The sequence below is a fragment of the Oncorhynchus masou genome, chromosome 10 (assembly GCF_036934945.1).
Source record: "Oncorhynchus masou masou isolate Uvic2021 chromosome 10, UVic_Omas_1.1, whole genome shotgun sequence".
Classification (NCBI taxonomy): domain Eukaryota; kingdom Metazoa; phylum Chordata; class Actinopteri; order Salmoniformes; family Salmonidae; genus Oncorhynchus; species Oncorhynchus masou.
Genome location: NC_088221.1, coordinates 23,945,398 through 23,971,459, shown reverse-complemented (window position 1 = coordinate 23,971,459; position 26,062 = coordinate 23,945,398). Strand labels below are relative to the sequence as shown.

At 43.6% G+C, this 26,062-nt stretch overlaps 1 protein-coding gene and 1 long non-coding RNA gene across 6 annotated transcripts in view; one reads left to right on the top strand and one right to left on the bottom strand.

The window, feature by feature from the left end:
• Positions 1-5: 5 nt before the first annotated feature.
• LOC135547369 (uncharacterized) overlaps positions 6-26,062 on the bottom strand; it is a 68,343-nt gene continuing 42,286 nt past the window's right edge. Inside the window, exons 3-8 of one of the 5 annotated variants that reach the window (XR_010456699.1) lie at positions 5,477-5,586; positions 4,595-5,386; positions 4,040-4,102; positions 1,645-1,723; positions 1,449-1,573; positions 6-1,306 (exon numbers count right to left, since the gene is read on the bottom strand). This is a non-coding gene — a long non-coding RNA (uncharacterized LOC135547369). The remainder of the gene's footprint in view (positions 1,307-1,448; positions 1,574-1,644; positions 1,724-4,039; positions 4,103-4,594; positions 5,387-5,476; positions 5,587-26,062) is intronic. The other 4 variants (XR_010456696.1, XR_010456700.1, XR_010456698.1 and 1 more) reach the window with 4 other exon arrangements.
• Positions 7,361-26,062, top strand: part of LOC135547368 (filamin A-interacting protein 1-like) — a 49,776-nt gene continuing 31,074 nt past the window's right edge. Inside the window, exon 1 of the mRNA XM_064976345.1 lies at positions 7,361-7,650. The gene's annotated coding sequence lies outside the window, so the exon portion shown is untranslated. The remainder of the gene's footprint in view (positions 7,651-26,062) is intronic.

The following is a 26,062-nucleotide window of genomic DNA, read 5'->3' as shown; positions in this document are numbered from 1 at the left end:
CCTTATCTCCTTCAGGTATTTCCGCAGCTGACACCAGGCACTTAATGCCCTGCCAGATTGACCCTCCAGCTGGACAGTGATCTCAGACACAATCTTTGATGCAAGGCTATATTTCTGAAGAACTGTGGTCGAGATGTTTACTGGATTCGTCGTGCTGGCATCTTTGATGACATGGATGTCAAGTAAGGCAGCCCCACGCACATCTCTGATTCAGAGGGGTTGGGTTAAATGCAGAAGACACATTTCAGTTGAATACATTTAGTTGACTGACTAGGTATCCCCCTTTCCCTTTTCCTTGGGGTCCTGCTGCTCCACAGCTGTACTCTCTGATTTGTTGAAGTACAAATGACTCAGCTTCCCTCATCAGTGGCTCCATCTGTGTAGAGCGAAGTGCCAGAGATATACATGGGTCTATCAGGCAAGCTAATGCAGGGGATGGATGGAAGTTGCCTGCCAGAGGATTCAGTATGCATGCGAAGAGCTCAAACAGTGACTTCAGGAGGACCCGTGCCAACTGTTTTGACACAGTAGATGACTGCAAATGTGCCTCAAGGTTGAGAAGACACGGCACCAAATCAGACAGTTTGAAGTTGCTCTAGCTTGGCCCAGTCACTGATCAGCAAGTTGGTTGTGTGGATTGCGAATGGCTCCAGCAACTTCACAAGACGTTCTAGCTTGCCCCAGTCACGCTCCTCGCTCGCCCTCTGATTTCTTCCCTGTTAGCTAGTGCTACATTAGCTAGTGATAGTGATGCACATGCTACCCACTAGGCAAAAACTGGTTGAATCAGCATTGTTTCCACGTCATTTCAACCCAAAAAATCAATATGATGACGTTGAATCAAGGTGAAAACTGATTGGATTTGCAAAATGGAATTAGCGTAAGTGCATTTCATCTTTTTTCACCAACTTTTACTGAACTCCAATGACATGGTGACATTTGTTATTGATTTCACGTTGAAATCACTTTAGTCTCAACCAAATGTAAATCAAAACTAAATGTCAACAACAACAAAAACATTCGATTTTTGCTCAAACTTCAGAATAAAAAACTTAAACAAAACATAAATAATTGTTATTTATTTTAGTTTATTTTAGTTTGTTTTGCAGTTTGTTTTCCCAATTTTTGTTTCAGTTTTTGTTTACTACAATAACTGTGGTGTGTGTGTTTGTGTGAGAGCAGAAGAGGTCCAGTTCGAAATGGTTGGGTGTGTGTTTGTGTGTCAGAATGGTCCCAATTGGACTTTTCCTTCTCTACAGCCTTTCAACATGCCCATATTCAGCAGCTTCAGCAAATCAGTTTGGACCTGGAAGTGAAAAAGAGGGCTATATTATTAAGAAACTCCATATTGTCTGTGACAGAAAGCCCATGTACTACCAGATAATATTTTCAGTGCTGTGTAAAGTGTGACTGTGTTCTTTGCCCAGCAGGGGGAATTATAGTCTCACATCAGGGATGTCCACCATCATGCGAAGCTTCTGGTCCCTCCAAATCCAGTCCAGAAGCAGGAAGCGCAGCGCTGGCAAGGCCAAACTGGGGTTAAAACCCTGAGGGGGAGTAAATGAGTGCCCACCTCAGGGTGAAGCGTAGACGATCAGAACAAAGTATCATGTAAATTAAGCCACACTAAGGACAAGCCCTTACCTTTCCCTAGGAGGGCTTTCAGTCTCTCTGGTGTTCCCTCCCCAATGTATGTCACCTCAAGCTTCAGCTCCTCCTCTACCTGGGGACAGAGACAGACAGACATACAGAGGACGGTCACACTTGTCTTTACTCACTCACAGAACAGCTCATCTGTATACACAAACATTCATAGGAATCTATTCTACAATAAAGTATGTTACATTAATGTGTTTGCAAACGGCTTCAGCACTTTAGCCTCTCGCTTAAATGTTGTCAACTGTCTGGTGGAGACATAAAAAAGGGAGCATTATACTGAGCTGAGAAGTACCATAAAGTACACAAAATGAAAGGAAATACAAATCAGTTTAATAACTTTAAAAGAAGGAGATGTGAGTTGTTGCGCTTGATGAGTCTGAGGGTGGAGTTACAGACAATGAACAAAATGACAGAACTATTCTCTGTGTGCTGCGTCTGGACCTCAGCCCATTTGGGACAAACTGAGCGAAAAGAGAAAGGGAAAACATATACTGTGATACAAGGGACGGATGTCAATAATCTAAAGTGGCTTCCTCTTTTAACTTCCTCCACAGATCAGTCAGATGAAGAAGAGGAGATGAGGAGGGGAAGCCAACACCAGACTATTAAGTTATACCCAAGTACACATCTAGGAACATGGCAGAAGACTTAAAGCACAAATGGGACAGAAGTTCTATTAGTTTAACATTGAGGTTAAAAATGAGTAATGGATTGATGAGGTATTTAGGTAAGTAAGGAGGGATGGTTAGGTGAGGTATGTAGGTACAGTGGGGCAAAAAAGTATTTAGTCAGCCACCAATTGTGCAAGTTCTCCCACTTAAAAAGATGAGAGAGGCCTGTAATTTTCATCATAGGTACACTTCAACTATGACAGACAAAACGAGAAAAAAAATCCAGAAAATCACATTGTAGGATTTTTAATGAATTTATTTGCAAATTATGGTGGAAAATAAGTATTTGATCACCTACAAACAAGGAAGATTTCTGGTTCTCACAGACCTGTAACTTCTTCTTTAAGAGGCTCCTCTGTCCTTCACTCATTACCTGTATTAATGGCACCTGTTTGAACTTGTTATCAGTATAAAAGACACCTGTCCACAACCTCAAACAGTCACACTCCAAACTCCACTATGGTCAAGACCAAAGAGCTGTCAAAGGACACCAGAAACAAAATTGTAGACCTGCACCAGGCTGGGAAGACTGAATCTGCAATAGGTTAGCAGCTTGGTTTGAAGAAATCAACTGTTGGAGCAATTTTTAGGAAATGGAAGACGTACAAGACCACTGATAATCTCCCTCGATCTGGAACTCCACGCAAGATCTCACCCCGTGGGGTCAAAATGATCACAAGAACGGTGAGCAAAAATCCCAGAACCACACAGTGGGACCTAATGAATGACCTGCAGAGAGCTGGGACCAAAGTAACAAAACCTACCATCAGTAACACACTACGCCGACAGGGACTCAAATCCTGCAGTGCCAGACGTGTCCCCCTGCTTAAGCCAGTACATGTCCAGTCCCGTCTGAAGTTTGCTAGTGAGCATTTGGATGATCCAGAAGAAGATTGGGAGAATGTCATATGGTCAGATGAAACCAAAATATAACTTTTTGGTAAAAACTCAACTCATCGTGTTTGGAGGACGAAGAATGCCGAGTTGCATCCAAAGAACATCATACCTACTGTGAAGCATGGGGTTGGAAACATCATGCTTTGGGGCTGTTTTTCTGCAAAGGGACCAGGATGACTGATCCGTGTAAAGGAAAGAATGAATGGGGCCATGTATCGTGAGATTTTGAGTGAAAACTTCCTTCCATCAGCAAAGGCATTGAAGATGAAACATGGCTGGGTCTTTCAGCATGACAATGATCCCAAACACACCGCCCGGGCAACAAAGGAGTTGCTTCGTAAGAAGCATTTCAAGGTCCTGGAGTGGCCTAGCTAGTCTCCAGATCTCAACCCCATAGAAAATCTTTGGAGGGAGTTGAAAGTCCGTGTTGCCCAGCAACAGCCCCAAAACATCACTGCACTAGAGGAGATCTGCATGGAGGAATGGGCCAAAATACCAGCAACAGTGTGTGAAAACCTTGTGAAGACTTACAGAAAACATTTGACCTCTGTCATTGCCAACAAAGGGTATATAACAAAGTATTGAGATAAACTTTTGTTATTGACCGAAATTGACCAAATACTAATTTTCCACCAAATAAATTCATTAAAAATCCTAAAATGTGATTTTCTGGATTTATTTTCTCATTTTGTCTGTCATAGTTGAAGTGTACCTATGATGAGGCCTCTCTCATCTTGCACAATTGGTGGCTGACTAAATACTTTTTTGCCACACTGTATGTAAGGAGTGATGGTTTGGTTGTTGATACTCACTTTCTTTCAAGTAGGAGGAGAGGCTGTGTGTGAGGTGTCGTGGAAATTTCCTCTATTTACCAACTCATGAGAGCAAACCACACACAAGTCAGAGTTAGTTATCAAAGTCCATCTTTAATTATATGAGCTCTATCACAACCCTGTGACTCTCAGATCAATTCAGTGTCTATCAATGAATTCTCTGAGAGTCCCTTCCACATTGCAACTGAGAGCCTTTAATAGCAAAAAAACACATAGCTAGACAGCATAGACATAATTTATCGTTCAGCTTTGTCTCCTAAACTATGTTATTTTCTCAAACTCAGAACCATAAACCAATCCTCCATAGCAACAGGCATATATCAAATCCATCCTATCTTGACAAGATCACAGAGACACTGACTGGCACACAGACATTGTGGAGCCAAGAGATACACGCTTGACCTCTCCCCTCTCTCCGGCCCAAGTAACTTAGTCTTAAGAACAGATACTGCAACCCCGCCACAGTATTATACAAAAATAACATTCTGATGAGAAGTAACTTACAAACATATGATGAACACTAAAACATCTTACCTATGTTACCAACCAATTCTGATTATTCCCCAACAGAGGTCATTACTCGTCAGGAAGCAGGAACCAAAGAAAAAAGTCACATTACGCTATTCAGGGAAAGTGAGTGAGTAAGAGCGGGAGAGAGAGAGAAAGAGAGAGAGGGGGAGTGAGAGGGAGAGAAGGGGTACAGAGGGAGAGATAGAAGAGAGAGAGAGAGAAAGAAATAGAGAGACTGACAGAAAGGCTGACAGCCCTTAGACATGCTGGTAAAAGAATACAGAGGTCAGGTGACTCACCCTGCAGTTTAAACTACTCCAGCTCATCCTTTTCTTTACCTTTATTTAACTAGGCAAGTCAGTTAAGAACAAAGAACAAATTCTTATTTTCAATGACAGCCTAGGAACAGTGGGTGAACTGCCTGTTCAGGGGTAGAATGACAGATTTGTACTTTGTCAGCTCAGGGATTTGAACTTGCAACTTTCTGGTTACTAGTCCAAAGCTCTAACCACTAGGCTACCTGGCCACCCCATGCTTTAGAACCAGGTTCTGCAGGTCGCCTAGAGAGACCGGTTTGGGTTCCGTCATGGCCAGGACGTCTGTGATCGTCTTCTTCTGAATACAAACAGAGATTTAATTCCCACTTCTAACACCAATGTGGTTGAATTAAGGCACCTTTTAACTGCAGTTCCTTTTTAGGACAGCAGGTGTCTCTTCAATCCCCTCCATCCTTAGGTAAGACTATCTATTGTTCTTGGTCTTTTTCTCGCCCTCATCAACCTTCTTCTCCTGAGCCATGAAACACTCCTGGGATTTCTGTGTAGACAAATAAAATAATTGAGAAAGTAGTAGTACAGTCGCACACCAAACGAAACGCAATGAAGTTTAAAACAAACTTTTACATACCAGTGCAGTCTTCTTCTTAGCCAGAACGGGTTCCTGTTTCCTCTTCTTTCCTTTCTTCTCCTGTGGGCTGTTTCTCCTCCTCTTTCTCCGGTTCTCTCTCCTCCTCGCATCTGAAAAAGCAGGAAAAAAAGTTATATTTTGACTTTGCGCAACCTCAACCTCTGCTCACTGGACAGGCATAGTTACCATAACAACAAGGTGCATTGTCAACAAGAACACTACATTATAGTCACCATGGATATCAATGTTGTAACATAGCCAGGCATTTGGTTTGGCTCTATCTTTAACAACCCTCTCTCCCCTCTATACCACTTCCCCCCCCCTCATCTCTCTCACCTCTTATCCACATGCTGTGAAATCATGTTCAGGTCCCATGGGAACAGAGGACAGAGGAGAATGCTGCTCAGAAATACCTCTGGTTTAATTTAAACAGGCTAATGCCACAGTAACCATAGATATAGACTGTAAAGACCAGACTGACACAGGTTTCTATTCCACAGGTTATCATGTCATGGACCCACCCACATGGTGATAGAATTGAACGGCTACGTTGACATATTGACATCCTGTCTGTCATACAGTACAAGTCTGCCTTTTAATGATAGTGTTCATTCTATCTATTCCATATCTGTGGTTGAACCTCACTTGTCCCAGAGAACATTATCTACCCCTGAGGCTGCGTTGTGGCACGTCCTTATTAAAGCCCATGTATGTTCCATTGCTTGTCTGTCTGTCGGTCCCAGGTGTATAATGATCGCAATGTGACCAGGGCTTATTGGGGACCTGGTGGCATGTGGCACGGCTGGGTTTTACGAGATCAACCCGAGCTGTGGTGTTTGACTGAATGTGTAGCCTGAGGAGTTCATATATTTATAATATGTTTGTAAGACACCATTGCCTGATTCCCTCTTCATGTGACCCTCATAAATACCACCAATAGGAACAGCAATAGGTCATTCCCAATTCCCATGGATCCAAAGGCCTATGAGGTAAAGGAGTGATAATAACTCCCTCTAAAATACAGACGAGTGTCTGTCTGCCCAGACAGTGACAGAGCTTACACATTAGTGTATGTATGCGTAGGCATTCATTCACACTAGACTATATTCGCAATGCATTAATCAATTGGCACAACTGAAATTAATTGAGAAAATCTTACAGACTGTGACTTTAAGAGTTGCTGGAAATCACTTGGAGATGTAGATATCACTATGGTTGCCAAGCACTTGTGGAGTAACATCAATGTGGCTACAGAGTATATTTAGAGTAATAAAGGAGTATATTTGGAGTAACACAAGGGTGTCCACTGATCTTTTTAGGCTTAGTACACTCACAGGATACTTTGCAGGATGGTTGGGTCATTCTCTGAGTGTCCGGCATAGCTGACAATGACGTACATTAGCCGCTCAATATACCTCAATGACAAACTGCACTCAACACAACGCCAACCAACCAGAGTGTGTCTGTGCACGCATGTGTGCGGGTCATCAGCCATCTCCTTTCCCGTTGTTCTCCATCTTGGTCACACTCTCTGTTCCCATCTCACCGATCTCTCTCCATCTATCCCTTTTCTATCTTGATCTGTCCCTCTCTTTTTCCTGCTCTGACACTTTTCAGTCATGACCATCTGTTCAGGGGAAAGAGGTTAGGAGGTTAGTGTGTTTAGGCACAGGGGGTTGTAGCAGGAAAGTGTGTGTGTGTGTGTGTGTCTAGTGTGAGAGAGGGTGCATGTTACATTTAATTAGCACCGACTCATTTCTGCATGGTAGGTCTGATGCAACCACTACTCCCTGGCCCCACCCCTTCACTCTATACTTTACAGTCATCTGTCAGGGCAATCGCTCCCTCTCTCCATCCATCCATCCTCCACTCTAAGCCCCACTCCATCCCTTCCTTAACGATCAAACCACACACTCTCTCGCACACACACATCTCCTTCTCTTTCCTTCTATCTGGACCACTTGGAGAAAATGTAAGGACACAAAAGTGGGGGAAATAGGGAAGAGAGAGAAAAGCGTATCAAGGAATAGACGAACAGGGGACAAGAGGAGAGCATAAGAGGAAGAAAAAAAGAGTAGGGGAGCACTTTATTGGATGACAGGGGAAGGAGTACCAGACTCAGACGGAGCAGCACAGCCGGACAGAATCACTTGTCTGCTCCATCAGTCCTGCAGGTACATTTGCCTGCCTTCCTGTCTGTCTGTCTGTTAACCTGTCTGGCTGCGTAAACATTGGCTTTGTAAACTGAGAGTTGCTCTCAAAGAAATAACAACTAATTCTAGTTCTGTGGTTGCTTTGGACTGGTTTTGATGAGGCAGTTTTAGCTGCTTTTCTATTCTAAATTCTAAGATTGAGTTTCTCTGCTTCTTACGTTTGACTCACTTCATACTCCATCTACACTGTAGATGCGTGAGGATCTGAGTGTGTGACTGAAACAACGCCCACTCTTCTGTACAGTCTGGTACGCCCTCTCTTCTGTACAGTCTGGTGCTGGGAAACAGTGACCTGATCACCAAACACCAGTTCCTGGTTGACTACATCAATCGCTCAGTAATATGTAGTATAATGATGTGCCAAGCACTGTATGACTAATGCTGAGCAATGAATGACCACAAATACTCCAGAGTATTTTGCTCCTGAGTGGCACAGCGGTCTAAGGCAGTGCATCTCAGTGGTAGAGGCATCACTACAGACACTGGTTCGATTCCAGGCTGTATCACAGCTGGCAATGATTGGGAGTCCCATAGGGCGGCGCACAATAGGCCCAGCATTGTCCGGGTTAGGGTTTGGCTGGGGTAGACCGTCATTGTAAATAAGAATTTGTTCTTAACTGACTTGCCTAGTTAAATCAAATGAAGAAATACCACTGTCAAGCTGTGTGTGTGTGTGTGTGGAGTTGATTCAGCAAGTGTCTGACTGATTTTAGGATTATGCAGAGGCCGGGTTTACATTGAGTGAACAACAACTATAACAGTCAGGTGGGGGTCTCTAATACAAGTATAAGTATGTGTGTGTATATGGTGCGTGCCAGGCGTGCGTGTGTAGTGTGGGCACAGGGCTACTGAGGGCATCGGGTACAAGGGATATGGTTTCCCCCCATGGAACAGCAGATGGATCACATTTCCCTGGAGGTGACTCTAGGAAAAGAGCTCTATTAATATAATGTTCTAATGCTAAAACAAGAACACACTATGCTAATACTAGCATGAAACCCCCTCAGAGCAGCTGGACCGCTGGGAGGAAAGGCTAATGCTAATCACATTTAAGCCACTAGCAAGAATGCTATCAATGATCAAATACATGCAGTACCCTACACAATGTCACAATCGTTATAATAACTGGACCAAAGCGCAGCGTGATCAGGGTTCCACATCTTTTTATTTCTAAGTGAAACTCTCAGCAAAACAAAAACAATAAATCTCAAAAACGAACCGTGCCGCTAACAATAGTGCTAACAGGCAACTATCCAACATCCCACAAAGCACAATGGGGAAATGGCTGCCTAAATATGATCCCCAATCCGAGACAATGATAATCAGCTGCCTCTGACTGGGAACCATACCAGGCCAACATAGAAATATAAATCACCTAGCTGACCCACTCTAGTCACACCCCGACCTAACCAACATAGAGAATAAAAAGCTCTCTATGGTCAGGGCGTGACACACAACTACTAAAGCCGAGAAAGTAAGGAAAGATGCTAAACACATTCACATGTAGGTCTACATAACAGCACAAAAAAAGCAACCGTGTTTTGGTGTTTGAAAATGTGCTAGTTTATGTGTCGGAACACTGCTTGGCTAGGCTGTATTATGTACTGTATCGTTATGTACTGACCTGACCTGTTCTTGTCAAAATACTTGCACATGAATCCCTGATTTATACATGGGTGACGTGTGAAAAGTAAAAATACCCCCCATGACGCATCACACAGAGGTGGGTCCGTTCGGCTACACACACACCGTATATACCGCACGCACACTACATCTGGGCCAGTCCTGCTGTACTCACACCACGAGTACGCCACACACACACCACATCTGGGCCAGCCAGTCCTACCAAGCACGCACACACACACTCCTGGTCTTGCTCCATCTGAGCAGGCCCACAGCCTGAAAAGGTGAAAGGTCAGAGGGGGGTGAAATTTTGCCACAAGATGCATTATTTTTCTGCCCCCTAACCCCTGACCCCTCATCCAGTCCAGATGGTTAGAAACTGCTCTGGACACAGATAAGGCTTATGGGTGAATGAGTTCACAGGAGAGAGACACAGGGATCAATGGAAGTGAATGGCCTTAGAGTGGGCCAATACAAAAATAAATTGAGGTGACTGACTGGTTTTAATTGAGATCAATGGAGATGACTGGTTTTAATGGGAATCTAGAGGTGATTGGTTTTGGAGATCAATTGACTGGTTTCCGGATAGAGCTGATGCTGCCACAGACAGGCACCATGTTGTCACTTACACACACCCACTGAAATTGTCTCTGTGGTACAACATACCCTGTTGCTGTTGTAAATTTACGATAAAATCATGGAATGGTTTTGAGTACCGTGTAAAAACCAGGTAGACTCTTTTCAAAATACACACACACACACACACACACTCTTGGTGATTATCACTGCGGAGCAGATAGCTCTAAGTGCCCTGAGAAAAGCTCTTTATCACTAACAGGGCTAACTCTATTAGTCTGATTAAAGATACCACTCAGCCCTGCAGGATAGCATCAACGTGTGTGTGTGTGTGTGTGTGTGTGTTTGTTTGTGCTTGTGTGCTGCTTCAACACGATTAATCTCACTTTTAATCACTCAAGACCGTATCCTCACTTAATGAATCCTTACTTGAGATATATAGTGTATGCATAAGTTCAACATCCATTGGTAATGGATGAGGTAAGTTACTCCTAATTAGGAATGGGCATTTGAAATGACTTCACTATTCAAATAATATCATGCATTTTTGGGGATATGCGGATAGTCGAAATACACTTGATATTTTTTTTACTTCAATGGGGACTTGCTCGTGTGACTCAGGAGAGGCGCTCTACTTGTTGTTCAGCACAGGCAGGTGGAGGAGGGACACGAGAGGAGCAGGGACCGGGGTGTCTGATACAGAGGGAGTGGACTCGCGCAAGTTGTCGTGTCATCTTCAATGCTTGGACATGCCAACCTGGACATGCCAACCTGGACATATTTCCGCCACTTTTCCCGTAACGGTTTAAACCGGCCAGGCAAAAAAAAAGTAGATCTCATATAATGTAACATATTCAAGAGTACAAAAACTACATTTCACAGATCAATTTAGTGATAAAAATATGGCCTCAACTGTACATGTGACATAATGTACAGTTTACGCTCTTAAATGATTAACTTGTGACGACTGTCTCCTGCCAGCTCTTCACTTGTCACCTGGAAAATCTCTCTCCATTTAGGTCATTGAGGCTAGCATTTGTTGAGCTAGTTGCCATGACACCCATACCTACAAAAGCCAACAAGGATCAAATTAAGAAATGATTCCTTAGCGGAATGAGAAAATGCGTTTCTCAGCTGGCAGATTTGGAATCATATGCAGACATTGCAATACGATTCAAGATCAAATCAAATCACATTTTATTGTTCACATACACATGGTTAGCAGATGTTATTGTGAGTGTAGCGAAATGCTTGTACTTCTCGTTCCGAAAGTGCAGTAATATCTAACAGAGCGGCATAGACGGTATAAAACACACTATATACATATGAGATGAGTAATGCAAGATATGTAAACATTATTAAAGTGGCATTATTAAAGTGACTATTGATCAATTTATTAAAGTGGCCAATGGCTTGAAGTCTGTATGTAGGCAGCAGCCTCTGTGTTAGTGATGGCTGTTTATCAGGCCTTGAGATACAATGGTTTGCGAAAGTATTCATCCCCCTACTATTTTGTTGCCTTACAACCTGGAATTAAAATAGATTTTTTGGGGGGGTTGTTTCATTTGATTTTCACAACATGCCTACAAGTTTGAAGATGCAATTTTTTGGGGGTGAAACAAACAAGAAATAATGAAAACTTGAGTGTGCATGACTATTCACCCCCCCAAACGGATTGAGGTCTGGGCTTTGACTAGGCCATTCCAAGACATTTAAATGTTTCCCATTAAACCACTCAAGTGTTGCTTTATCAGTATGCTTAGACTCATTGTCCTGCTGGAAGGTGAACCTCCGTCCCAATCTCAAATCTCTGGACTGAAACTGAAACAGTTTTCCCTCAAGAATGTCCCTGTATTTAGCACCATCCATCATTCCTTCAATTCTGACCAGTTTCCCAGTCAGTGCAGATGAAAAACATCCCCACAGCATGATGATGCCACCACCATGCTTCACTGTGGGGATGGTTTTCTCGGGATGATGAGAGGTGTTGGGATTGTGCCAGACAGCGTTTTCCTTGATGGCCAAAAAGCTCATTTTTAGTCTCATCTGACCAAAGTACCTTCTTCCATATGTTTGGGGAGTCTCCCACATGCCTTTTGGCGAACACTAAACGTGTTTGCTTATTTTTTTCTTTAAGCAATGGCTTTTTTCTGGCCACTTTTCCGTTAAACCCGTTAAAGTGGTCCTATGAACATATACTCCAATATCTGCTGTGGAGCTTTGCAGCTCCTTCAGGGTTATCTTGGTATCTTTGTTGCCTCTCTCATTAATGCCCTCCTCGCCTGGTTTGTGAGTTTTGGTGGGCGGCTCTCAATTGGCAAGTTTGTTGTGGTGCCATATTCTTTAAATGTTTAAATAATGAATTTGCTCCGTGGGTGTCACGACTTCCGCCGAGGTTGGCTCTCCTGCCTTTTCGGGCGGTGCTCGGCGGTCATCATCACCGTCCTACTAGCCACTACCGATCCCTTTTCGTTTGTCTGTTGGTTTTGTCTGATTGGTGTCACTTGTGTGTAGTTTAGTTAATTAGTGTCTGTATATGTAGTAGGTTGTCCCGCCCTTGTTTTGTGCGGGATTGTTTTGTCTTCATGTCTTGTTTGTGGAGTACTAGTGGTTTTTATTCTCTGGTCATTTTATGTTCCTGTGTTGGATCATTCACGCGGTGTGTTGGGTTGACCGTCGTTTGTACATCGGAGAATAAACTGTCTATTACTGTACCTGCTCTCTGCGCCTGATTCCACTCACTGTAGTACTTCGTGACAGTGGGATGTTCAAAGTTTTGGATATTTTTTCATAACCCAACCCTGATCTGTACTTCTCCACAACTTTGTCCCTGACCTGTTTGGAGAGCTCCTTGGACTTCATGGTGCCACTTGCTTGGTGGTGCCCCTTGCTTAGTGGCGTTGCAGACTCTGGGGCCTTTCAGAACAGATGTATATATACTGCAATCATGTGACAGATCATGTGACACTTAGATTGCACACAGGTGGACTTTATTTAACTAATTATGTGACTTGGCTTTACTCCTCTCCCCCAATGTGCGTTGAGAGAGAGGTGAGGAATGTGGGAAACAAGGGGATAATCTCAATTGCATTTCCTTGATTCCTCACGTCCTCCCCCTCGCCTCCTTAAAACCCATTGGATAAGAAGGTGAGAGTTGAAGGAGACGAGAAGAGAGGATGCGACAAATCAAGGAAATGCAATTGAGATTCTCTCAAGGACAGAAGAAGCAAGTATTTGTCTGGAGCTCACCCCCTTACCCAGAAGAACAGTTATTGGTCTATTATAATCAGGTCACATTGTCTGACGTCATGATGTGGACCAAAAGTTCCATCACATCTGAACAGGCTGAAACAAAACACTTAGCAGATTTAACTTCTTTAGGAAAACAGGAAACAAACATCATTATGTTGTCATCCAGAGTCACATTTAGATATAGCACACAATATTTTACATACAGCAGGTTTTTAAAGGACCAAAGAGTTTGGTCTGCTTTGTGTTTACATTTTTGCCATGGAAAAAACACTGATATCGTCCCGGCCCTATCTCATAGTGTGTGTGTGGAAATATATATAAAAAAAACGGGAAATCAAGTTTTTATCTGCACTGACCATTTAACATTTTTAGACAGTGCCAGACTGACTAATTGACTGTGCTACCATAATACCCATGGCTGTCCAGAAACAACCCCTAGCCCCTACTGCCCAGAGTCTAGACACTTGTGGAGATCTGCGAGGGATTGATGGGTGGTGACATGGTGAGAGCTCCACCTTTCCCACCGAAAAGGCTTGGTGGAAATTTGGTGGTATTGTTTACTCCTGTCCAATCCTCTCAGACCTCCACAAGTGTCTAGGGGCAGGAGCTAGGGGTTGCTTCTGGACAGGACCCCACAACCCTCAAGGCGTTGGTTGGATGTTTCATTCCATTTCTATACACACATGGATTTGCACAGGTGTAAACTGGACACACCCACAGCACCCTATCAGGCTGATCAGACAGTTCTGAGTAGTTGAAGACCTTCTGTAAACAATGAAAGGATATATTTACACATCTACTATTCACACCCTTGCTTTATTCCAGCTAGTTAGATGTGCAACCACTGACTAACTATAGCTAGCAGCATATCTCTAGTCTAGCAATAAAAACTGTTGTTTTGGCTGTATGGCATCATTGAATAAGATTACCCATGGTTAGTTAGGTAGCTAGGATATATCAGTCAGCTAACCATTTACAGTAACCACAGTTCATTACTAAGTCAATTCACATGATATCTTACTTTATCTTGGCAGTGTGGCACAATATGGGCAGCTATTAAAAGATTAATGAATTGATAATAGATTCATAGATTCATGGAATGGCGTTAGAAGGGTGAACTCCTACTTTGAACGGATAGGAAGTGTAGGCTGTGCACTTAACCAATGACAGGCATTCCAAATTTAACCCCACCCCATGTGAAAATCTAAATATTAAGGAGTTGTTTTTGGTTTTATATGCAAAAATGAAAACCAACCCACTCTTTATTTTTCTATTTCTATTTAAAAACGAACAAGCCATTTTCAGGTTCCTGGTTGGTCCATTTGAACTCTGAAAACAAACAGTGAAAACATCCACAGACTGTAATATTACCTCAGGAATCTTGACATAATGTTGTCCACAACATAGGCTAATTATCTTGACTGCTGTGACAACATAGACACCAAAATGTTTTGTCAATTGTCCAGATCAACATTAATTCCCATACTTTGGCTGTCGTTCTGTCACGTGCAGTATCACACCAGCTTTTCATCTATTGACTGTCATTCAAAAAAGTTATTTCCTGAATCAGCTGATGTTGTGTGATAATTTCCCCACTTAACTAAACAGTTAAACATCAAATGCGTATCACACAACTATAATGCATCATTATTCAAGAACTCTGTTAATTACAGTATACATTTTGCTTGAATCATCTTGTTAAAGTTACTCTTTCAGTTAGTAGCATACGATTTTGCAATCCATACATTATTTTGGATATGTGTGCCCATGAAAACTGTTTTCACATCGTAACATAGGGAGATACAAAATGCTATGATGTTACAGTACACTTCCGAGGTCTCCATTCAAAAAAGAGTCTGACAGCAATATCCAATATTCAGTATCCAATATCCATATCATCAACACAATTCCGTCTTCCACTCTCCTGGCTAACTTGGATACTAGCAGGGGCGCAACTTTCACTGGGGACAGGGGGGACATGCCCCCCCAACACACGTTCTGAAATAGCATTTCTGTCTCCCCCAGTTTTATCATTGGAATGTGATACAAAACGAGGCAACAGTGTGCTTTAGGACCATTCGAACGCCTCCAAGCGGCCGTGTAGGCTGTTTGGAGTGTTTATCAAACTGGATTAAAAAACAAAAATTTATTCTAAAACTAAAGTTGCGCCCCTGGATACTAGTGTGTCAGTAGCTTAGTACAGGGATAGTTATTGAGGCTAAAACTGACCAATATGATATCCCCTCAGGCCCATTTTGACCAGACTGTGTTTCTCATCTTTTCTTTCATTATGGTTGATGTTCATTTTGACCTTTTGGGTCAGCAAAATAACATGTTTCTGTGTTTCACAAATTCTAGCCGACTTTTTAATCAACTTGAAGTGGTACAAAAATCTATACTTCATCCCAGGTCAAGTAGCAACCGTCTATTTTGCAGTCCAAGGATATATTGGTGATGTTGAGGCCTGCAGTTTCTTCCTCCTAAAGCCACTATTGAAGATGTGTTATTGTTAAATCAATAGTAAATTTAGCCTCCTACAAGCACAAAGTCAACGACCACTTTAGTGTCTGAGTCGGTGGGAGAAGTCAGATTGATGAAACATGTCTGGGGAGATGTTCTGCTCATAGATTGAGGTCAAGTAACATTTCCGTCCTCCTTTCCGTAGAAACGGGTAACACTTTTTTTGATTGTTTTCCTTTGGTTTAAAGGCAGTAAAACCTTTTATGGAGGGTTAGGAAATGAAGCAGTTTCAGGAAAGGGCAGGGAGTGCAGGTTGCAGACTCTGACATGGATCAACCACTAGCCTATCTAGTCACTGGTGTCACCACGGCAGAATATGTGGCTAAATACTGCCCCCTATTGGATTGACCAACACATTTCAGCTTTCACATGCTAAGCAGAGAGGTGGTAATGAATAACCAAGCCTTTTTATTCAAGCAAGTGTCAAAACACTTCAATGTATTATACTGAATAAGACTCTTGTGAGTTTAGAGTATTGACATTTATTTTGGCAGCAGAGTGAGCACAATTCAGGGCCACTAAGCCAGCACATATAATTCTAAAGTGCTGTTAAATTTGACCCTTTCTCTCCAGTGTGGTAGTGTGTGTGTGCTTGCCCTGGGGAGCGATTCGCTAATGTCTACATTTCCTGATCCAAAGCCACAAGCATGTCACACAAGACCACAGTGCACTCTGGGGGTTTACAGTATTATAGTATAGAAAGTTTTCCATTAGGATCGGAGAGAAACAGTCTGCATATAAACACAGCAAAAACTTACTGGCCAGTCTAGTTCCTCATGTACATAACCTCATAGCCCAGGCAGTGATGGAGAAATTAAAACAGAACTTACAGATAAAATACTCCAGCTATTTGACAATTACAACTATCATTATCAATAATTACATTTTTTTTTGTTAAAGGGCCGAAGATAAAAGGCATGAAGCTGACGTCCCATTAAAGGCTTTATATCCATCAACCCTGGGTGACTGTACTGTACTTGACACAATGTTCTCTAAACAAAGACAGAGGTTAACATCCACTGGGACAAGAACATCACATTCTCTCCTCACCCCTTCCTGTGCATGTGAGTGTGTGTGTTGTGTAACTGCCAATATGTCTTACTTAAATAAAAAATAATGTGTGTGTGTGTGTGTATGTGTGTGTGTGTGTGTGTGTGGACTGTCATTTCCCAGCTGGTTCTCTTCCACTCTCTTGTGGTAACATCCCGAATAAGAAGCCTTGGGTTTTTCACAATGCACGGGTACAGAGGCATAAAACCATTGACCTGTGATGTCAGAACGGTTGCATGTGAGATCCATGTGTCTTTGAGGGCCAAAGCGCATCTTTAAACTTTCCCTCTCTCCCTCTGACAGGTAGTGTGTGTCTGATGTTTAGGATCACTCCATCCTCTCTCTATCAATCATCTCTGTAGTACTCTGAAGCAATGCCAGAAGAATGTAGGATCTGATGGCTGTGGATGGATGGCAAACACAGGTGTGTGTGTGCGTACGTGAATGTGATATGCGTAAACTGCAAACTTCTCTCTACCTTGCAAGCATACTGTATCCATCCCACAGAAATACACAGAAATACACATTAGTCTCACATGTGAGCGTGCAAACACACAGGCAAAAAGACACACCAGTGTAATTTCAAATGCTTCCCCCTATCCAGAGATTGACCTTCCGTCAAGAGATTTTAGTACAATCTTAATTTTGCAGGAGAGGACTCACACACTATCTTATATCCTCACTCCACATTTCATTACATCAGACTGACATCCAAATGGACTCTGCTTTGCTTTCCACACTTGAGTCCATGTTACGCTGTTGTGATTGACAGGCATACTCTACTTGGAAAAAGAGAGGTCTACAGTCGGAAAGAGTGATTTTAAGTATGTTTAAAGCCAAGAGACTGCATCCAGCCAAGAAAATAACCAGTGAAATTATTGGGAATCGTATAGAGATATATTACCCTCTGACAGGGCAGTTTAGCCAAAATAATAACAATAAATAAGGGACATTTCATATGCATCAGTTGTATTAGTGTGGGAGAACGAAGCACCATGCATGTGTGAAACTCCAGAGGCCAGAAGTGGGAACTCTCCAAAGACAAGAAACAGAGAGAGACAAACTACACATTTAACTGATTCATAAGTGGTGAAAAGCCTTTAGAATCTCTAATCATTGTATCAAATTACCAATATTACAGTATTAGACTAGTAAAACCTACAAAGCAAACCTCTTGTGCAAGGTGACTCATCACAATGGCAGCCAGCTTGTTAAGTCCTATGAAGTGTGATTTTCTCTCGTACAGTTTCAAAGGTAGGAGAAGGTTCACACTGTTCACCATAGACATTTCCTGGATTGTGGACATGTTTTTTTTCACTTCATTGCGCATGACTTTTTCCTCTGGTGCCATACCATGAACAGGATACAATGAAACGTCATATCTGTGAAAACTGCCTCACCCCCAAGATTCCATAAAACCCTGCTTCTCTGAGGGCCGCAGAATCCTAACTTGATGTCAGCTAACTTGAGTGAATGTGCATAGAGTATTCGAGATTCAACCTGAGACGACCCGGGATCAGAATATTAAACCACATTAATAGGCATAAACAGCTCCCCTACATATCAACATATGACTTCATAAGGGTCACGACGGTTCAGCTAATTCCTTTTACTTTGTTTTCCCATCAGAGCTGACTCAGTAGGCCACGGCGTATAAAGCAGCGCTGGGATTTGCTTTGAGCCTTTGATCTCTGTGGTAATGGTTCGCTGTCTGAAACGTAACTCAGACTCTCCTCTTCTCCAATCCTGGAAGGGGAGCCCAAGTTAAAACATTTGGGAACCCCTGCCCTACTGGACATCCGTTCCAATATGTCTGGCACATTTACTAGCTCTCCATAGAAGCAGAAAGAGAGAGAGAGAAAAAAAGTAATGAACTCTCCTGCTGAGAAAGAGGTAACTGAGCCATTTTCTAACAGAAGAGAGGTGAAGAGAATGGGTGGTGATGATAGTTTTTTCCATTTCGCGAGGAGTTGATCAGAAAACTGCCAGAGGGAACCTGGGTGATTCTCATGAAACCAGTTTTAGCATGGCAATAGCAAATTGAATTAGAAAACCATGATGTATATTCAGCAGGCTATCAGGACATCAGACTGCTAAACAGAAATCACTAACTGAGAGAGGCTGCTGCCTACATTGAGACCCAATCACTTCCACTTAAATAAATGGATCACTAGTCACGTTATATTTTGCTATAGTTTGTCTATAAAAAATAAAAATTGTATACTACTTGAATTTTTTCAAGTTTTCAAGTCAACCATGATCAATCATCAAGAAGAGTATTCCTTAGTTCCTTTAATTTCTTCACTTATATGTCTTCAGAATGAGGAATTTATTCTGAAACACCCTCTTTACTACACTTGACCTTCTCATTACCAAAATGATGAAAAAGCTCAAATTGGGAAAAACTTAGAGAACCTTTACTTTACCAACATTGAGGCATGAATGGGCTTTAATGATTTGCTGGCTGATACATTATGGCTGTCATCTATTACTAGCAGATTGAGCTAAGGCCTCATTAACGAAACACACATTTCTGTCACGTTCTGACCTTAGTTCCTTTGTTTTGTCTTTTGTTTAGTATGGTCAGGGTGTGAGTTGGGTAGGTTGTCTATGTTAGTTGTCTATGATTTTCTATTTCTGTGTTTGGCCTGGGGAATATCACCGACACAAGGCTGAGCTGGAGGCAGCGAAAGCTGAGAGTCGGTGGTATGAGGAGGCAGCACAGCGGCGCGGTTGGAAGTCCGAGAGGTAGCCCCAAAAATGTATTGGGAGGGGGAACACGGGGAGTGTGGCTAAGTCAGGTAGGAGACCTGAGCCATCTCCCCGTGCTTAGCGGAGAGCGAGAGGGACCGGGCAGGCACCGTGTTATGCCGGTGAGGCGCACGGTGTCCCCAGTGCGTGTGCATAGCCCGGTGCGGTACATTGCAGCGCCTCGTATCGGCCGGGCTAGAGTGGGCATCGAGCCAGGTGCCATGAAGCCTGCTCAGCGCATCTGGTCTCCAGTGCGTCTCCTCGGGCCGGTGTACATGGCACCAGCCTTATGCATGGTGTCCCCGGTTCGCCAGCACAGCCCAGTGTGGGCTATTCCACCTCGCCGCACTGGCCTGGCTACGGGGAGCATTCAACCAGGTAAGGTTGGGCAGGCTCGGTGCTCAAGAGCTCCAGTGCGCCTTCACGGTCCCGTCTATCCGGTGCCACCTCCACGCACCAGCCCTCTGGTGGCAGCCCCCCACGCCAGGCTGTCTCTCCGTCTTCTCCCTACAGGTGCTCCCGCCTGTCCAGCGCTGCCAGAGCCGTCCTCCTGCCCAGCGCTGCCAGAGTCTCCCATCTGTCCTGAGCTGCCAGAGTCTCCCATCTGTCCTGAGCTGCCAGTGTCTCCCGTCTGTCCTGAGCTGCCAGAGTCTCCCGTCTGTCCTGAGCTGCCAGAGCCGCCAGTCTGACCTGAGCTGCCAGAGCCACCAGTCTGTCCTGAGCTGCCAGAGTCGCCAGTCTGTCCTGAGCTGCCAGAGCCGCCAGTCAGCCAGGAGCTGCCAGAGCCGCCAGTCAGCCAGGAGCTGCCAGAGCCGTCAGTCAGCCATGAGCTGCCAGAGCCGCCTGTCATGCCGGCGATGCCGGAATCGCCCTTCACTCCGGAGCTGCCGGAGTCTCCCGCCTGTCCGGCGCTGCCGGAGTCTCACGCCTATCCGGTGCTGCCGGAATCTCCTGTCCATTCGGGACCCGTGGCTAGGGTAGTATGATTTAGTGTGATCAGGGCGTGAGTTGGGTGGGTTATCTATGTTAGTTTGTCTATGATTTTCTATTTCTGTGTTTGGGCCTGGTATGGTTCTCAATTAGAGGCAGCTGTCAATCGTTGTCCCTGATTGAGAACCATATTTAGGTAGCCTGTTTTCCATTGTGTTTTGTGGGTGGTTATTTTCTGTTTAGTGTTGTGTTGCATCTTACAGGACTGTTCGTTGGTAAAATATGAACACTTACAACGCTGCACCTTGGTCCTCCTCTCCTTCCCCAGATTACAAGCGTTACAATTTCTCATTATTTTTAAGTCCGTTTTGGTAATGAGAAGCTTAATTTCCGTAATAATACTAAGATAATACTAATGTATAGTCAATTTTATTTGTTTATTTATTTCACCTTTATTTAACCAGGTAGGCAAGTTGAGAACAAGTTCTCATTTACAATTGCGACCTGGCCAAGATAAAGCAAAGCAGTTCGACACATACAACGACACAGAGTTACACATGGAGCAAAACAAACATACAGTCAATAATACAGTATAAACAAGTCTATATACGATGTGAGCAAATGAGGTGAGATAAGGGAGGTAAAGGCAAAAAAAGGCCATGGTGGCAAAGTAAATACAATATAGCAAGTAAAACACTGGAATGGTAGATTTGCAATGGAAGAATGTGCAAAGTAGAAATAAAAATAATGGGGTGCAAAGGAGCAAAATAAATAAATTAAATACAGTAGGGAAAGAGGTAGTTGTTTGGGGTAAAATATAGGTGGGCTATGTACAGGTGCAGTAATCTGTGAGCTGCTCTGACAGTTGGTGCTTAAAGCTAGTGAGGGAGATAAGTGTTTCCAGTTTCAGTGCTTTTTGTAGTTCGTTCCAGTCATTGGCAGCAGAGAACTGGAAGGAGAGGCGGCCAAAGAAAGAATTGGTTTTGGGGGTCACTAGAGAGATATACCTGCTGGAGCGTGTGCTACAGGTGGGAGATGCTATGGTGACCAGCGAGCTGAGATAAGGGGGGACTTTACCTAGCAGGGTATTGTAGATGACATGGAGCCAGTGGGTTTGGCGACGAGTATGAAGCGAGGGCCAGCCAACGAGAGCGTACAGGTCGCAATGGTGGGTAGTATATGGGGCTTTGGTGACAAAACGGATTGCACTGTGATAGACTGCATCCAATTTGTTGAGTAGGGTATTGGAGGCTATTTTGTAAATGACATCGCCAAAGTCGAGGATTGGTAGGATGGTCAGTTTTACAAGGGTATGTTTGGCAGCATGAGTGAAGGATGCTTTGTTGCGAAATAGGAAGCCAATTCTAGATTTAACTTTGGATTGGAGATATTTGACATGGGTCTGGAAGGAGAGTTTACAGTCTAACCAGACACCTAAGTATTTGTAGTTGTCCACGTATTCTAAATCAGAGCCGTCCAGAGTAGTGATGTTGGACAGGCGGGTAGGTGCGGGTAGCGATCGGTTGAAGAGCATGCATTTAGTTTTACTTGTATTTAAGAGCAATTGGAGGCCACGGAAGGAGAGTTGTATGGCATTGAAGCTTGCCTGGAGGGTTGTTAACGCAGTGTCCAAAGAAGGGCCAGAAGTATACAGAATGGTGTCGTCTGCGTAGAGGTGGATCAGAGACTCACCAGCAGCAAGAGCGACCTCATTGATGTATACAGAGAAGAGAGTCAGTCCAAGAATTGAACCCTGTGGCACCCCCATAGAGACTGCCAGAGGTCCGGACAGCAGACCCTCCGATCTGACACACTGAACTCTATCAGAGAAGTAGTTGGTGAACCAGGCGAGGCAATCATTTGAGAAACCAAGGCTGTCGAGTCTGCCGATGAGGATGTGGTGATTGACAGAGTCGAAAGCCTTGGCCAGATCAATGAACACGGCTGCACAGTAATGTTTGTTATCGATGGCGGTTATGATATCGTTTAGGACCTTGAGTGTGGCTGAGGTGCACCCATGACCAGTTCTGAAACCAGATTGCATAGCAGAGAAGGTATGGTGAGATTCGAAATGGTCGGTAATCTGTTTGTTGACTTGGCTTTCGAAGACCTTAGAAAGGCATGGTAGGATAGATATAGGTCTGTAGCAGTTTGGGTCAAGATTGTCCCCCCCTTTGAAGAGGGGGATGACCGCAGCTGCTTTCCAATCTTTGGGGATCTCAGACGACACGAAAGAGAGGTTGAATAGGCTAGTAATAGAGGTGGCAACAATTTCGGCAGATAATTTTAGAAAGAAAGGGTCCAGATGGTCTAGCCCGGCTGATTTGTAGGGGTCCAGATTTTGCAGCTCTTTCAGAACATCAGCTGAACGGATTTGGGAGAAGGAGAAATGGGGAAGGCTTGGGCGAGTTGCTGTGGGGGGTGCAGTGCTGTTGACTGGGGTAGGAGTAGCCAGGTGGAAAGCATGGCCAGCCGTAGAAAAATGCTTATTGAAATTCTCAATTATGGTGGATTTATCAGTGGTGACAGTGTTTCCTATCTTCAGTGCAGTGGGCAGCTGGGAGGAGGTGTTCTTATTCTCCATGGACTTTACAGTGTCCCAGAACGTTTTTGAGTTAGTGTTGCAGGAAGCAAATTTCTGCTTGAAAAAGCTAGCCTTGGCTTTTCTAACTGCCTGTGTATAATGGTTTCTAGCTTCCCTGAACAGCTGCATATCACGGGGGCTGTTCGATGCTAATGCAGAACGCCATAGGATGTTTTTGTGTTGGTTAAGGGCAGTCAGGTCTGGGGAGAACCAAGGGCTATATCTGTTCCTGGTTCTAAATTTCTTGAATGGGGCATGTTTATTTAAGATGGTTAGGAAGGCATTTAAAAAAAATATCCAGGCATCCTCTACTGTCGGGATGAGATCAATATCCTTCCAGGATACCCCGGCCAGGTCGATTAGAAAGGCCTGCTCGCTGAAGTGTTTCAGGGAGCGTTTTACAGTGATGAGTGGGGGTCTGACCCATTACGGATGCAGGCAATGAGGCAGTGATCGCTGAGATCTTGGTTGAAGACAGCAGAGGTGTATTTAGAGGGCAAGTTGGTTAGGATGATATCTATGAGGGTGCCCGTGTTTAAGGCTTTGGGGAGGTACCTGGTAGGTTCATTGATAATTTGTGTGAGATTGAGGGCATCAAGTTTAGATTGTAGGATGGCTGGGGTGTTAAGCATGTTCCAGTTTAGGTCGCCTAGCAGCACGAGCTCTGAAGATAGATGGGGGGCAATCAGTTCACATATGGTGTCCAGAGCACAACTGGGGGCAGAGGGTGGTCTATAGCAGACTGCAGCGGTGAGAGACTTGTTTTTAGAGAGGTGGATTTTTAAAAGTAGAAGTTCAAATTGTTTGGGTACAGACCTGGATAGTAGGACAGAACTCTGCAGGCTATCTTTGCAGTAGATTGCAACACCGCCCCCTACGCCCAATTTTCCAGTTTTTGATTTGTTAAAAAAGTTTGAAATATCCAATAAATGTCGTTCCACTTCATGATTTGTGTCCCACTTGTTGTTGATTCTTCACAAAAAAATACAGTTTTATATCTTTATGTTTGAAGCCTGAAATGTGGCAAAAGTTCGCAAAGTTCAAGGGGGCCGAATACTTTCGCAAGGCACTGTAATAATTTGAGATTAACCTGATAGGGTGCCTTTGAATCTTTATCCAAATATACGTACATATTACAGTTGTGGACCAAAGTTTTGAGAATGACACAAATATTAATTTCCACAAGGTTTGCTGCTTCAGTGTCTTTAGATATTTTGGCAGATGTTACTATGGAATACTGAAGTATAATTACTGTCATGCCCTGACCTTAGTTATCTTAGTTTTCTTTATTATTTTGGTTAGGTTAGGGTGTGACAAGGGTGGTTAGTTTAGTTTTTGTATTGTCGAGGTGTTGTTGTCCTGTCTAGAGTTTTTTGTATATCTATGGGGTTTTAGTATGTCTAGGTATATGTAGGTCTATGGTGGCCTGAATTGGTTCCCAATCAGAGACAGCTGTTTGTCGTTGTCTCTGATTGGGGATCCTATTTAGGTTGCCATTTTCCATTTTGGTTTTATGGGTTATTGTCTATGTGTAGTTGCATGTCAGCACTCGTGTTATAGTGCCACGATCGTTTTGTTAAGTGTTCGTTTAAATAAAGAAGAATGTATTCATATCACACTGTGCCTTGGTCTCCTCGTTATGACGAACGTGACAATTACAAGCATTTCACAAGTGTCAAAGGCTTTTATTGACAATTACATGAAGTCTTCAATCTGCCCTGGCATGCTGTCAATTAACTTCTGGGCCACATCTTGACTGATGGCAGCCCATTCTTGCATAATCAATGCTTGGCGTTTGTCAGAATTGGTGGGTTTTTGTTTGTCCACCCACCTCTTGAGGATTGACCACAAGTTCTCAATGGGATTAAGGTCTGGGGAGTTTCCTGGCCATGGACCAAAATATTGATGTTTTGTTCCCCGAGCCACTTTGTCACCAAACTGTTCCTGGATGGTTGGGAGAAGTTGCTCTCGGAGGATGTGTTGGTACCATTCTTTATTCATGGCTACAGTATGTTAGGCAAAATTGTGAGTGAGCCCACTCCCTTGGCTGAGAAGCAACCCCACACATGAATGGTCTCAGGATGCTTTACTGTTGGCATGACACAGGACTGATGGTAGCGCTCACATTGTCTTCTCCGGACAAGCTTTTTTCCAGATGCCCCAAACAATCGGAAAGGGGATTCATCAGAGAAAATGACTTTACCCCAGTCCTCAGCAGTCAAATCCCTGTACCTTTTGCAGAATATCAGTCTGTCCCTGATGTTTTTCCTGGAGAGAAGTGGCTTCTTTGCTGCCCTTCTTGACACCAGCCCATCCTCCAAAAGTCTTTGCCTCACTGTGTTTGCAGATGCACTCATACCTACCTGCTGCCATTCCGAGCAAGCTCTGTACTGGTGGTGCCCCGATCACGCAGCTGAATCAACACCAGGAGACGGTCCTGGTGCTTGCTCGACTTTCTTGGGCGCCCTGAAGCCTTCTTCACAACAATTGAACCGCTCTCCTTGAAGTTCTTGATGATCCGATAAATGGTTGATTTAGGTGCAATCTTACTGGCAGCAATATCCTTGCCTGTAAAGCCCTTTTTGTGCAAAGCAATGATGACGGCACGTGTTTCCTTGCAGGTAACCATGATTGACAGAGGAAGAACAATGATCCAAGAACCACCCTCCTTTTGAAGCTTCCAGTCTGTTATTCAAACTCAATCAGCATGACAGAGTGATCTCCAGCCTTGTTCTCGTCAACACTCACACCTGTGTTAACAAGAGAATCACTGACATGATGTCAGCTGGTCCTTTTGTGGCAGGGCTGAAATGCAGTGGAAATTTTTTGTTTTTTGTTTTTTTGGGGATTCAGTTCATTTGCATGGCAAAGAGGGACTTTACAATTAATTTCAATTAATCTGATAACTCTTCATAACATTCTGGAGTATATGCAAATTGCCATCATTCAAACTGAGGCAGCAGACTTTGTGAAAATGAATATTTGTGTGATTCTCAACTTTTGGCCACGACTGTACTTGTATACACAAGTAATTGACAAAAAACAAGATTCAGAAAAGGTTGTGTGTTGCGGTAATGAGAAATTACA